The sequence below is a fragment of the Neopelma chrysocephalum genome, unplaced genomic scaffold, assembly GCF_003984885.1.
Source record: "Neopelma chrysocephalum unplaced genomic scaffold, ASM398488v2 Primary Assembly neopelma1_43, whole genome shotgun sequence".
NCBI classification, from domain to species: Eukaryota; Metazoa; Chordata; class Aves; order Passeriformes; family Pipridae; genus Neopelma; species Neopelma chrysocephalum.
This window is the reverse complement of record NW_020897702.1, coordinates 3,884,770-3,899,114: the sequence shown is the minus strand read 5'-3', so window position 1 is coordinate 3,899,114 and position 14,345 is coordinate 3,884,770. Positions and strand designations below refer to the sequence as shown.

General features: G+C 45.3%; 1 long non-coding RNA gene across 6 annotated transcripts in view; it reads left to right on the top strand.

Annotated features, from left to right (window-relative positions):
* Positions 1-122: 122 nt before the first annotated feature.
* The window catches only part of LOC113964990, a 30,553-nt gene continuing 16,330 nt past the window's right edge, over positions 123-14,345 (top strand). For 2 of the 6 annotated variants that reach the window (XR_003533396.1, XR_003533391.1), the window contains exon 1: positions 11,006-13,901. This is a non-coding gene — a long non-coding RNA (uncharacterized LOC113964990). Of the gene's footprint in view, positions 5,887-11,005; positions 13,902-14,163; positions 14,304-14,345 lie in introns of those variants that run through there. The other 4 variants (XR_003533393.1, XR_003533395.1, XR_003533392.1 and 1 more) reach the window with 4 other exon arrangements.

The window sequence follows — 14,345 nt, the reverse complement described above, 5'->3', positions numbered from 1 at the left end:
GGAAGAAACAGGGCCAGCAGATCAATACCTGGCTCTGAGCCTGGTGTCACCGCAAAATTTTGGCATTTTTGATTGTGGGTTGGTTTACCTGACAGCATTGCTGCTGTCTCAGAGTGGGAAAGGAATATTTGCATTGGATATTAGGAAATACTTTTTCACTGAAAGGGTTGTCCAGCATTGTAACAGGCTGACCAGGGAAGGGGTTGAATCACCATCTCTGGAAGTATGTAAATGATGCGTAGATGTGGCACTGAGGGACATGGTTGAGCGGTGGACTTGGCGGTGATGTATTAATGGTTGGTCTTGAAGATCTTATAACTCTTTTCCAACCCTAACCCAAATGATTCTATGATTCCATTCTGACCTATCCACGTGCCTTTAAAAAGCAATACCCAAGATCCTTTCCGTAGGTAGGTCAGAACTTAGTTGTCTTGTAAGCAGTAGCAAACGTTCAGATACCAGTAAGACCATGCAAAGCTGTGTGTGCGTAAAAATGTTGTTAGTTCCCAGAACTTGCTGGTACTCCTCCAGTTCCAAAGCATGCATACAATCCAGCATGTGTAGCAGCTCCCCCCAGGCCTTGTGACTGTATCCCTGACAGATGAAAATGTGTTTCATGCAGGTGGGCTTTCTAATTGTAGCACATTCCAGCAAGGTGCAGTGTTTGGTTCTAGTGCAGCTCTGGGGGAACTGTAGCTGCTCTGTGTGCATTTTTCCATGATGCCATCTTTGCTTTCCATTTTGTCTCGATTCAGTTGTAATTAGGATCATCATAGTTACCACAATACTGCTGCTGCAGAGCTCCCCAAAATGACTGGCCCTGTCAGGGTACCTGAGACAGTGAGCAAAGGTTGTGGGGCCGCTGTCTGCCAGCTGAGGAGAACAAACGGAGCTGCTGGGAACAAGTCATTGTGGACTGAATATAGTTTGGGGTGAAAAGGCTAGCACAGGCACCCGGCTGCCGGCATGCTCTTGGGTGGAGAGAAGCCCTGAATCAGGGAGCACTTTAGTGCCATGTCTTCACTTTGAGGTTTGGGTCTGGCCTTGAGGGCATCTCAGAGCCATGGGAGACATTGAGGGCATTACTGGGGCTTTTTATGTGTGTGCTGTCAATTCATTATGGAATTCAGAAGGCAAAAGTAAAGCTTTTGGCCAAAGAAACAGCAATTGGTGAGGAGGTGCTTACAGCTGGAGAGAACAGACAGAACAAGTATCCAACTGGACAAAACAAGTTGTATATAAACAGTCTCTAAAACTGTTTACAAAGTCCAAAAGAAATCAAAATACAGAAGATTTTTTTTTTCTGTCTGAGAGCAGAGGACACAGATGTTGGTTCTTTTTCCCTTCCATCAGTGTTGGGCAGCAGTGTTGGTGGTGACACTGTCTGTGCCTGTGGTGTTTTGGGGTGCGAGGCTCCTCATATTGCACAAGCACTTCCATCAGTCATATAGCCATTTCTGCAGTCTCTGCCAGGTGCATCAGGAGAAGCATAACAACTACAGGCACTCTCATTTGACTTCTTTCTCTTCTGCCATTCTCCCTGTATCAGAGCACCAAATCATCCATTGCCCTGCAGCAATCAGTCATTAATAAGAACCTTGCTACTGCCAGGGCACTTCTCAAGCCACTGCAGCCAAGGTTACTTCTGGGAAAGGCAGAAAACAAGCTAGGTTTTCAGCTGCTGCAGAAAGGAAAAAATAGCCATTTAAAAACCTATGTTTTTAATTTTACCTGCTACCCAGGGCAGCACTGTAGGGCTGCAGCACTGCAGAGGGATGCCTTGTTAGAAGCTTGTCTTGCCAGTGCTGCCATGATGAGTAAGTAAAAACTCAGCAAATAGGTCCCCTTTTCCCAAAAGAGGGGACGCCCAGAGGATGAAAAGAACTAGCAAGCATTACAGAGTTTGGTGCATGAAGTTACCAATCTCTGGCCAGAGAGAGAAATTGCTTCAGGTGGCCAGAGAATGCTTCATGATTCCTCTGTTTAGCAGAAAAGGAGCCTGCTGAAGTGTCTGTGGTGTGCAAAGCAGAAATAAACGACTATCCCCAGGATCGTCAAGGGAACAGAACCTGCTGCAAGGAAGCATGGTCTGGGTTAGTTGACAAGAAGCAGAAATACCAGCAGCAATTGCCTCCTGCCCTGGGATATCCCTTCTTCTGTCATTTGAATCTCAGTGAAGCAGCTGGACTGTCAACACTTATGGCAAGACCACGTATACAGGACCACAAGTCATGTTTCTGTGGCAAAGCGTGGGCTGGAGGAGATCACAACATGCTGCTGCTGGCTGAGGGAGGAGTAGGCAACATGGAGGAGAGGGGCTAGGATTTCTTAACCTTTACTGTTAGTTTCTCAGAAGGAAGACTGCAGGACCAGCTCCTTAGCTAGCATAAAAAGACACATATCCATGGAGCTGAACAGTGTTCATTTGCTTCACTAGGAAAAGCACAGAAACACAGAAATGTTGGTTGGAAGAGTCCTCTGAAGGCCCAAGGTCCGCCGGGCTCCTGCTTAGCACAGGACTATCACACTACATCAGATCAGCTTTGGCATTGTCTAGCGAAGTCTTCAAAGCCTCCAAACATGGAGAGTGGAAAGTCTCCCTCTTGGGAGATGTTTTCCCTAATGTCCATTCTCCTCTCCCAAGCTCCAGCCTGGACTTGTTGTCCCACATTTGTCCATTTGTTGCTTGCAGGAGGGATTGGGCTCTGTCAGTCCCCCATTGAGGGAGGCATGATTTGCAATAGGCTCCTGTTAGATCACCCTCCATCCCCCTGCCTATGGACTAAACCCACCCAGCTCCCCCAAGCTCCGCTCCTGCTGTGTGCCCTCTGCCCCAGCCATCTCAGTACACCTCTTACTGGGCCTGCTCTCACTTAAGGGTCGAAAGCAACATGGTATGTTGCTGGTGGCTTCTGGAGAACAGCAGCTTCCCTCTCCCTGCCAGCTAATGAGCCTCCTCCTGTGGCCTGCCAGGCACTTTGTCCCATTGGCGATGCCAGCACATGCTGGGCTCAAACAAGGTATGACCCGTAATTCATAGCAACGTGAATACCATCAGAGATTTCATTCACTGCACTGGAGATAGTACAGTAAGCAAGCAGTTTCAAAATCCAATTTCATAGACACAGAGATTACATTAATCTCTTCTAATAGCTAAACAATTCAGTTTTCAAGATAGGACAAAGCATGGGATATTCTTGACAAAACTGGTGCTTCAAAGGTGCCTACATCAGATTTAAAATCCTAACTCCTAAACTCCTAATGATAGAACCGATTGTATCTTTTCAGACAGTAGTGCTGCAAAACTTGCATTTAATCTCCTCTTTTTATAACACGCTGTAGCTGCCTGAGCTTGCCTGTGGGAAGCAAATGTAGATTGTCTTTGCCTTCAAATACCATATGAGGAAACTTACGCAGCCCTCACCAACTGATCTTGGGGGCCTGTGGAATGATAAAAGCTCAAATTATCAAAGTACCTGTAAACTGCCTTCTGATTTCTAGCTGGAGTACCTCCCTGAATCTGGACCCTTTGATTTAAGGTAGCTGCTTTCTTTCACCATGTCTCAACAGGCAGTAAAGGGCATAGCTTTAATTCCTGTTGGCTCAGTTGCATTACCTCAACATGACTGAAAACCCCTCTTCACCTCCAGAAATGCAGAAATGAATGTGGATCTACATTGGAAGCTTCTGCCTGTGTACTGAGTACCTTGTAATATACAGGGATGTTTCCATATTGCCAAAAATATTGGTGTGATTTGCTTTTCTTTTTGGCACTGTTTTGCTTGGAGAACCCAAATTATCTGTTCCGGAGAAGGCACTATTTATTGAGCTAGACTGCACATTTTCAGAGAATTTTCAGGTCTTGTGGTATAGCTGTATCCATTTTGGGCTGATTTCTAGTGCTTGTGTTGTGATTTAGGCCACTGACAAATAAGCTCTGGCAAATGATGGTGAGGTGACTGACCCACCCAGCTGTTTTTATTGCTCTGCTGGCAAAGATTACGGTCCCTGCAGCAGAATTGGCAGAAGACAACATATGTCCAGGGCAGAGCTGCTCCAAATGGCATCTGAGTTGAAATCTCCAAGGACATGGGATTAGACTAGACAGAAGACTGTGAACTAGAGATATTCAGATGTGGTCTATAGTGGTTTATGCCCACCAAAAACAGCACTGCTTCTGTGCCTCAGGTCCTTACAGCTTCTACCCCGTGTGACTGTCCCCTCTTTGCACCAGAACTGGCAATCATCTGATCCTAATAGGAGATGATATAGACAACTCAAGCCAGCCAAATGATTCACCTAGAAGGTGTGGAGGGGACTAAAGCACCACTAATTTCTATCAGATTAATCATGATACCTCTCTCTCAGATAATAGTAAAAGTGTCCTTGTGTCTCAGCTCCACTCTAGCCTTTGGTGGTAGAGTGGTATCAAGCAACAGAGGGTGATAATGTCTTCATCTGCTCATTTGTTTTCCAACCAAACAATAATCTGAGGGCAGAGACTCCCCCAGATGCTCCTGTATGGCCAGCTAGCAAGGCCTCTGCTGCCAGGGATATTATCTCTTATCCTTTTGGGTAATCCCCATTCTGCCATGGGAGTAACCTGCCGTAGTGGTGGCCCAGCTGTCAAAAATGGAGCTGGCATTGGCCCTTGTCTCTTTCCTCTCATGAGTCAGAGAGTGGCTGGCCCGAGGCTGCCCTTACACCCTGGTGGAACAGCGAGCAGGAGCCACAGCAGGAGCAAGTTAGAACTGACTGACCTGAGCAATATTTCCAGGCTAAAACACACGAGAGTTTTCCTCTCCCTGGCCTGTTACTGACATGGCAAAATTCAGTGGGAAAACAACTGGGCTTTAAATATATAGTGAGCCTTTCCCCACCCATTACCACCTAACTGATAAGCTGCTCCAGGCTATCTTGTTTATGAGCGTTTAATACCTCTTAGCATTTGTGTTTGCCTTGAAGCTACAGGCAGCTATGTGCTGTACTGTGCTGAATATTCGTGCCATAAGTACAAACACGTTTGAAGATCTGCTTTGAAGCAAACTTGACCCTCTGCATTCTCTCCCAAGACTCCTGAGGAATATTATGCATCACTATATTCAGAGCAAAGCCTTGAAGGGCAGGGAGAGAGGATACACATAGGAATAGTTAGGAACAGGAACATATAGTCACATATCTATCGCATAAATGCTTCCAGCAGCACTTCAGACATCAGTTTGCATAAACGAATTTGCAGGACCTCATTCCTATAAAGCAGCTTCTGCTGCATACAGATCTTTTAGGCTCACTGGCCTAAGATCAGGCTCACTATCCAGATTCTTGTTGCCCTCAAGAGCTATCGCCTGCAACCCCAATAATTGCCCTGAACCAAAAATCTCAGAGTAAGCAGAGATAGTAAAACCTGAGCCATGTGCATGGATGGCTCTTGTGCACTCATATTCCTTCTGTCAGCTGCTTATAGGGGTTGAAAACCTTCAGAAGGCAGATACAAGTGACATGAAATAGTCTGAGTTAAAAACTCGACTCTGAGTCAAAAACTCAACTCAGCATCAAAAATTGTGAGATACCCCATGATACGGCATGCCATATGTAGAGTAATGGCGAAGCTTAAATGGCTTCTGCCTCAGGCAGAATGCAACAGAAAACCTGACAGGGAAAGGTAAGATGGTAGCAGTGAAAGCAGCCAGGATTGCGTGGTGATTGCTGCATGGGAGGTTGCAGCCAAGACTCTAAAATTACTTAAACCACTATTGTATACTTTTGGGTTTGTTTCTTCTTTTCTTACGTTTTGGAGGAGAAGAGGGTGTGTCTGGAAGTTCAGATGCTAGCTTGGGACTTAGGCCATATATATCCAGGTTTATGCCTTGCCAGTGACTCCCTTCGGTAAGCTGCTCCTGTCCTTCTGCCTTTTGCCCCTCATTCTCCAAGGAAAAATGGTACTCCTGCACCCCTGAGATGTATGAGATTAATACTTGTGAGGCATTCAGGTACAGTACAAGAGAGAGCCATATCAGGCCCTGAAGAGGTTTGCTCTGCGTTACCTTTTGACTGTAGACCATGGACAGCCAAGGGGATCCTTCAGAGTGCTCAGTGTAGCTGACTTTCAGATGCAAAGCAGTGTTTGACCTGAGCTACACAGGAACTGATGTTGAGCTGTAAATCTCTCTCATTCACTCTCCAGAACACAATCTCTTAATTCTGCTTCATTTCACACCCTTCACATTTCTTGTTTAAACATGAAAACTATTCGTATCTTTATTTATATCATTCATTTTCTTTTGCTAGTAACCACTCTTTTGTCTTGCCTAATTCCACTTCATCTGAAACCGTTCTTCCTCCTTTCCTCCTCATCTATGAGCTCAGGTGGGAACCACCCATCACTGGGACACCTGCTAGGACTGTGCGGGCAGGTAAATCTCAGGATTTATAGATCCTGCTTCCCAGCTCTTGCCTCCTGCTCAGCACCCAGGTGAGGCTGAGGTGAGAGGTTATTCCTTCCATCTGTGCTGTGGTTGCTGGTTACAGAATAGGCCGACGTGTTCTGAGCAAGGAGTTGGTGAGCAGCTTGTTTCCTCCATGGACTAGGCCTCTGAGAAGCACTGTGGTCTGAAACTGGAGCTTGCTGGAGGGTTAGCTGGGGAGAGAAGGAGGGGCAGGGGCAGTAGTATGGAATCACTGTGAATCCGAGCCTTTAAAGGTCCTGTCTCTGCCCTCTTCTTATTTTTTTTCCTTTCCCAATTTGTAAGAAAGGTCTAGCAGCTAAGAACCTAGGCTGGGACTCACAAGACTTACTTGATTGTGCTGGTTTAAAAGTTAACCAGCAAGGCAAAATGAACTCAATTCAAAAGAGAGATTTATAAGTCAGAATAACAATTTATTAAAATAATGCAATAAGTACAATTATACAGACAGACAATTGGTTTTAATCCACAAAACCCAAATGTACAAACCCAGCACCCCGGGGTATGAACAAAAGTGGTGTACCTTGGCCCACCCCCCGAGTCCAAAGCAAAGGGAGAGGGAATAAACCTGCTGGTGGGAGAGCTGCTGCAGTCTGGTCAGAAGTGGTGATTGCAGTCCAGTCGAGGGTGGTGGTCTCAGCCTGGTTGGGAGCAGCGGTGGTCTGCTGTCTTCCTCTGGGTCCCACGAGAGAGAGCCCCAAGGCTCTGAAACTCCCAGTTATATACTCTCCAGTTCAGGTGGGAGTGCTCAGTCCCTCCCTCAGAGTAGGGAATTCCATAAAAGGGCATGTGGATGCTCAGTCCCTCTTATCAGAGCGGGGAATTCCATATAAGGATATCAGAGCAGGGAATTCCATAAAAGGGTACAGGAACATCTTCCCACCTTGCAGGCCTCTACTGACAGCAGTTTTTGGGAAATGGCATGGAGGCTATAGAATACACAGTTTTGGGTTACACCCATCCAGGGATGAATTGGTCCCAGCCGTTCTAACCAGGACATTGATTTAGTTTGATTTCTTTGGTTTAGATATGTGAAACAGCATTTCACTCTAGGGAGCAGGAGTCATCAAAGGCAGGAGTGGGAACACAGGAATAGAGCCAGTAAGGAGCTGACCACATCTTCGGCAAGAAGCTGTTGACTGACTCAGCTATAACATGCAACTACATCTGCCAGCCGGTGGGGCCACCCATGTTGTCATCCCATGGTCCTGTGCCTTCTTGTTAACAGTCTTTTCCTTCCCTTGTAGCGGTGAAGCTTGGGACAATGAAAAAGTCTAGTAAGGACTGTAGCCATGATCACAAAAGTATCTATTTGGGAGCCTGGCAGCTGCTTGCTGTACCCCTCTTTACTCAGTACCCCTCTTTACTCAGCACCCCCTAAAGTGACCTGAGTGGAGAAAAGAGGCCATTTTGGAGGACAGCCAATTACTGGGCCTTCTCTTGAGTATTTGTACATCAATGGTGTAGGTAACAAATCTTGTCAGAGATGGTGGTGCCTGCAAGTCATGTACAGCAGGTTTCCTTTAGGTAGCAAGGAAATTTGTGATGTTTTTGTTTGACATCTACAGCCTCTGTGGAAAGAAAACAGTGTGACTCTTGCCTTGCATTTGCAGCTAAAACCTTATCAAGGGCAGAAAAGAAAATGCACCTCCATTTTTTTAGTCTTCTGCAGTACAAAGAGTGTTTTTCTAGTGTAAATTGAGAGGCCTAGGGCTCTGTGGGAGTGATCACCTACTAGAAATTTATTTTGCATGGCTGTGAGTGGCTCAGCAAGATAGGATGGTAATAAAGAAAGGGGCCAAACCTCCAGATAACTCTGAAAGAGTGAAAGAACCCAGCAAATGAGTCCTCACATGCAATCTCTTGTTCCTTCAAGACAAAGGAAACCTTTCCAAGGGAACTGACACCTACTGATAGTGTTTTGTGTTTTGTTTTTTAAAGAAAACCCAAGTTATGCTGGGAACTGTGACCTACTCAATTTTAAGTCAAACCAAATAAATATTCTTGGAGTTTGCCTTTTATCTGTTCAGTACCAGCTTTTCTGTGCCCAACATGAGTCTTTTGAGAAATCCTCTAAGAATATGGAGGTCAGGAAGGCAGCTCCCAGGCTCTGTTGCCTTCACAGTGGCTGACGAAACACATAAGAGCTCAGGCACCCAACCACCCCACATCCCAACAGGGCAGCACTCCATTTTTCCCAATGCTAAGTGTTCTCTCTGCAGGGTTTCCTGGTCAATCTCATCTTTCAAGGGGGGACTGTGTCCAGTTCCCTTTTAGAAAAGACAATTTTTAAAATTGTCCTTGTGTGAAAGAAAATACTGTATTCACCAGCAGTGAAAACAGAGGGCTGGGTGCAGTCTGGCCTGTGCTGTGCTGATGTGATGAGGCTGGGCCATGAGTCCAGCAAGTTCTGCTCATTTCTACACTGTGTTGTGGTAAGCCAGCATATACAGTATTTTTCCTTTACCTTAGAGCTTCCTCCCAGGACCCTGGCAGTAATTTGATTCTGCTTTGATAAAGCGTCATGCAGACACAACATGGAACTGTAGTCCTAATGACCTGTGTTATTTGAAAATCAAATGACACTTTCTGAGGAGGAAGTTCTTTAGTTACAGTGTTTTCCTGAGATAATTATATCAAGCTAGATGATTACCCTCCCCTGTAGTTTCATTTACTGCTCACTTTGTCTAAACTCTTGAATGCTATTGCACTACATTCTTTTGTCCTGCTCCACCCCATCATTTCAAAATAAGTTGCCTGTTTGTTTAAAAGTACAGCAAAAACTTTAAAGTCTTGAGGAGAGAGATACCATGTATTTACTGTTATGACGTACGGTTTGCCAGTTTGATTTCCACTGCCTTGTTGCACCAAATTGAGAAGCTCTTTGACTCTTCATCTCCCCTGTCTTCTAAACTAGCAAGATATAAACAGGAAAAGGGGGTGACACCTTTTGTTTGATATTGTTTGACTCTCAAGTCAGTTTGGGCTCTGATACTAATAACTTCCTGTTTTGCTGTAAGTCTTCAGACAAGTGAAGAGCCTGCATGTGCATTCACTTTTTAGCCCGAACTTAAGCAACTACATGACTAGCATGTTCCCAGGCTCTGGGCTACAAATTCCAGTTTGCTGCTTACCTCCAGGCCAAATTTTTAGAATTAGGAGTCAAATCGCTGAAAATTGGGTGCCTAAACTCACAGTTGGTTACCAAAATGCAAATGACCTGACAGCCACAACAGCCTGCTGACCCCTATAAGAAGCTTGGGACTTGAGAGGGCAGAATCTATACAAATTAGACTAATTTCATGTTTGAACTCAAATAAGGATCCTAATTTGAAATGCTGGGCTGCTACGGATGTGCTCAGAAGCTAGAAACAGAAAAGAGGATCTGCAAAAATATGGAGAAAGATGCATTTGTGTAATATCACTTGTGCAAGATGCTTGTGAAATGTAATATGTGTTGCATTGCATTGTTTTTCACAGACGCTTAAAATACCGAGACTTTTTCTTTTCCAGCTATCTAAATAACTTTCCCTGTGAACTGAACTGCTTCCTCTGGATAATAAACTGTTTTTCTACCTGCTGGAGAGGTGGAGTCCCCCTGAATGTACTGCTGCTCCGCATAACCAGGAACTGTCTCCTGAACACAGAGTAAGACAGAACAGCTTGGACTTAGCAGTCCTGTGAGATTTACAAATCAAACCAGCTAATCAAGATTTAAAACAGCTCTGGATTGAAAAGACTAGCAAGTGGTCCAGCTGTGAGTTAATTCATTAGTTGCAGTAAATATCACTAGAAGAGCTTGTCAAAAGGAAATGTGAAGCAGCTGAAAAGAATCATCCTTAAAGTGAATGTCAGAGGCTTTTGCAGCTGTCATCCAGTGGACTGGAGATTCCAGGCATTGAAGAGAAAATGAGGGTGAAAGAAATAAAAATTTGAGTACAGAGGATAAAGTACTAGTTCCCACTGAGTGATTATAAAGGAAGCAATCTTACCACTACAGGGACCTAATTAGAGACTGAATCTCACAACTGTCCAATGTCTCCTCCAGGACTCTGAGAAACCCAAACTAGCTAACGCAGTCCACTTAGACCAGCAGCACTTGGAGGCTCTGCTGCTTCAGGGCACACTGGAAAGCCGCATTTATGTAGCTGTGGGCATTTTCCAGTGTTCTTGTGTCCTGTTCAGCACTCACTTAGAACCAAAGCAGCAACATTGTTTTCTTGCCTGGCCAGCACAGCATCATCTTGGTCCTACAGAAGGCAACAATGGACTTCTACTGCCACATACCTGAGTATCCCTGAGGAAAGGCATCAGGACCCATTGTACCAGGCAAATATAAGAGTTAGTTGTCAGCATTAACAAAAGAGAATTTCATATTTCTATGACTGATCTGATGAATCTTTTCTTGCTCCCCAAAATGTGTAGATCAGGTATGAGTCTCAGGCCTTCCTGGAGTCACCAGTGCTGTCAGTCAGGGCTTGCGTGTATCAATTCACTTAAGCCTGGGTGCAGGGCTCAGCTCTCCCACCTCGATCCACGTTTAATGTAACTCTGTCCCCACAGAGTGATTCTGTGCAGGTGAGGCTTCAGGGAAGTGCAGGGATCTCTTCCAGTATTACTACTACTAGCAGTCACATTTTTCTGTAGCAGGATTTTCCAGGCATAGGGAAGGTCTGTGCCTTCTGAGACCATTCAGTGCTCCTGGGAAGAAGAGGGATAACTGCTCAGTTTCGCAGATGCATCATGTTTGCAGGGACAGTGGTTTAGAGGTCTCTTCTGAAGCTGGGAGGAGGTAAGTGACCTGCCCAGAGAGAGCTCAGCCAATATCTGACAAGGACATTTTCATAACTGAGATAAATAAACAGATGCCTTTTTTGCTCTAGGGAAATAATTTCTTCTGTGCTACTAGCCTGAGACCATTTGCTCGGCTTAGCCTGTGTCTTTACCATATGAAACAAGCCTGAACCATTTCATTTGAGGTTATTTATTTGGGTCAATATGAAACATTTCTGGCATTTCTTTTCCATTTTCTGGCCTTTATGTGTTGCTGTCTTCACTCCTGTGTATATGTTTTCTACTCTAATATCTCAGTTCTCCTCTCTTGTAATATTTTAAATCCTTAATTGCCTGATGCTGCAAATGGAGAGTGTTACCTTCCATGACCACTCTGACCACAATGACTTCCTTTGCTTGACAAGCTGATTAATTTGTCAAGTTGAATGTTTAAGTCTGTCTAGAGTATCTCTGTGTATCTTGTGCAAGATTGCAGTTGCAAGTTTGTTCCTTATTGGACATGCGGTTTCTTCAGACACAGAATACCTTTGAGGGGCTTTTCTTCCCCCACTTCCCTACTGAGAGTGATGCTCCTGCAGTTTATACCAATGATCATATCCTGCATGTCCCCTAGAAGAGGGTAGACAGCAGGTGCAGCATGGAAGCCATAACATCAGCAGCACATTCAGATTGTACAGTGGATATAATTGAGGGAAAATAGCAAAACTCAAGTAAGTTAAATGCATTTTATAGCAGTTCCTGAGGGAGAACAGACTGCATTGTTTGTGAGCTTCAATCCAGGTCAAGCAGGCCGGATCTTCCACAGAGAAGTTGCTGACTTTGGCCCCAAAATGTCATTGTTAAGGTAAGAAAAATATCCAAGTTTCTCTTAATTTTTCCTAGTTGGTACGTTATAAAGGCATTCAGACCACTGTAGACATAAGAATTCAGGAAACAACAATAAGCAACACAAAGAACAAAAAACAGTAGGTACTTCCTGAGAAGTTTGGAAAACTGACTCTTAATGCCACTGAGGGAGGGTAAGTCCTAATAGCTACAGTAGCCACATGTCACCTGGGACCAGAGTGTGAATGATTCTCTTGTAATATTACTTGGTGAATGTCTCAACATCTTGAGCTCATTGCAGAAGAGAAAAGAAAAAGCTGGCCAGTGTTATTTTCTGGTGGCACTGTAACATTAATTTCTCTAACCCTCTGTGGTGGTATCCAACTGTCTTGGATATCTGAGCAGGCAGGTCAAAGGAAAGCAATGTGTAGACTTGATTTTCGAAAACACCTTTTTCTAGTAAGTGTGAACTTATTTTCTTTTAGGAATAATATTTTTTCCTGGCACATTGTAACAGAAATAATAAAATAAACAAAAGCCTGGTATACTTGTAAGATGAACCTCAGAGCTATACCAGGCAAGAAGCTGTCTCAAGGCAGCCTTTGTTTCCCCAGGGACTTGCACTCCAGCCACTCCCTGCCCTGGGCTAGTGTGCTGGGATGCCCTGGCCTGGCCCATCCTGGGCTCCCCCCATTCTGTAGCTCTGAGCCCCACCACTTCCTGTCCTTGGAAAGGCAGAGGTGGTGGGGCAGGCTCCCAGCAGCTACAGAGGAGCAGAGGGTCTCCATCAGGGTATCTCCTTGCAGGAGATGAAGAAGACATCTCTGCCATAGGGCTGCAGCAGGGGCAGTCACAGGCTTCCCTCTGCAGCCGGCAGCACTCTGCTTTTTCCCATCGTTTATTATCTGATGTCTGTTTTCGGCTGTTTTGTGCTGGCATTTGGGACACCTCCTCCTTGTGGGCTGCCGAGGATGGTGGCAGTGTCCTCACGCTGAGGGTATTGGCCCCGGCCCTGGGCACAAATCATCCATCCCCACTGCTCGCCTGACCCTCCCCTTGAGACCTACTTTTGCTGGGAGAAGCAAGGTAACCTCGCCACTGAAAATAGCTGGGATGCCGGCCAGTGGAGATTAATGGCATCATTAACGTTCCCAGTTTATTTATAGGCTTAAAAATGCCTCGGACCTGCAAACTGAGCAGAGTCGTTCTGTGTAACACAGGGACTGACAGGTCTTCTGCTTCTACCTTTCCCCTTCCTACTATTTCATTCTGATTGCTGGGACTGTAAAACCTCTGGAGCAGGGACTGTCTCTCATTGTGAACCTACTCTGTAAACCTTCCTAACTGGGGGGATGCACAGAGATACTTTTTTTTTCCAAGAATGCTGTATTTGTCTGGTCTCCTTCCTCCACCAACTCCTGTGCACACTGTGTCCCATGGCCTTCTTTGGGAAAATTATCTTTTTGATGAATTCCTGAGGCACGAGCTGAGCAGTTGTCACAGGAATTTTCTGTGATTTTCTGCCTTCGGTTTTAAATTATGAGCTCTGTAGGAGGAGCACTGAGATTCTCATAGCTGTGGAGAGCACCTAGGATATGTAGGGCCCTAGTGAGACATGCAGATGCAATTAATGATCATGGAGGTCTTTCAACAGGAGCCAGCAGAGGCAACCCAGCTTCCAGGTCCCCTAGGAACCTCATGGCACTGGCAAGAAAAGAAAAAAACACTTCAGGTGTGTTGGCCCCAGAAGAGGAGTTTTCAGCACATAATGTGTGGCTGCACTGCCTGGCCTGTTTCCCAGCACTTAGTGAAAGGTAAGTGAGAAAGGAGACTTGTTGTCAGCAGGCACAAATCCAAGGGATTGGCTGTGTGACTGGTAGATGGCTTCATGGGTGGGAAAAAAAAAGTAAAAATGCCAGTAGGGAGCCCTTCCACCCAGAAATATGGAGCGCCAGCATGGCAGCTCATGGAGGTGATGTCGCTTCAGAGGACAGCCAACCCTGCAGTTTGCTGTTGGGTTTTTGTTGTATCAATCTGAGAAAACTCCCGTGTCAGTCTCTCCTTGGCCTTTTTCTTCTAGGGCGTGAAATAAAGAACGGGCAGAGAATCACTCAAACCACTGTTGTCTTTTTTTTCTCTCTGGGCAATGAGAATACTTCAGAGCAGAGTGAAGGAGCCCAAAGTGGTAGAAGGAGGATTTCTCTGCCATGGCCACAACAGGTGAAGCCACAACCCTGGGAGGCCCTGATCCACCAATATCTG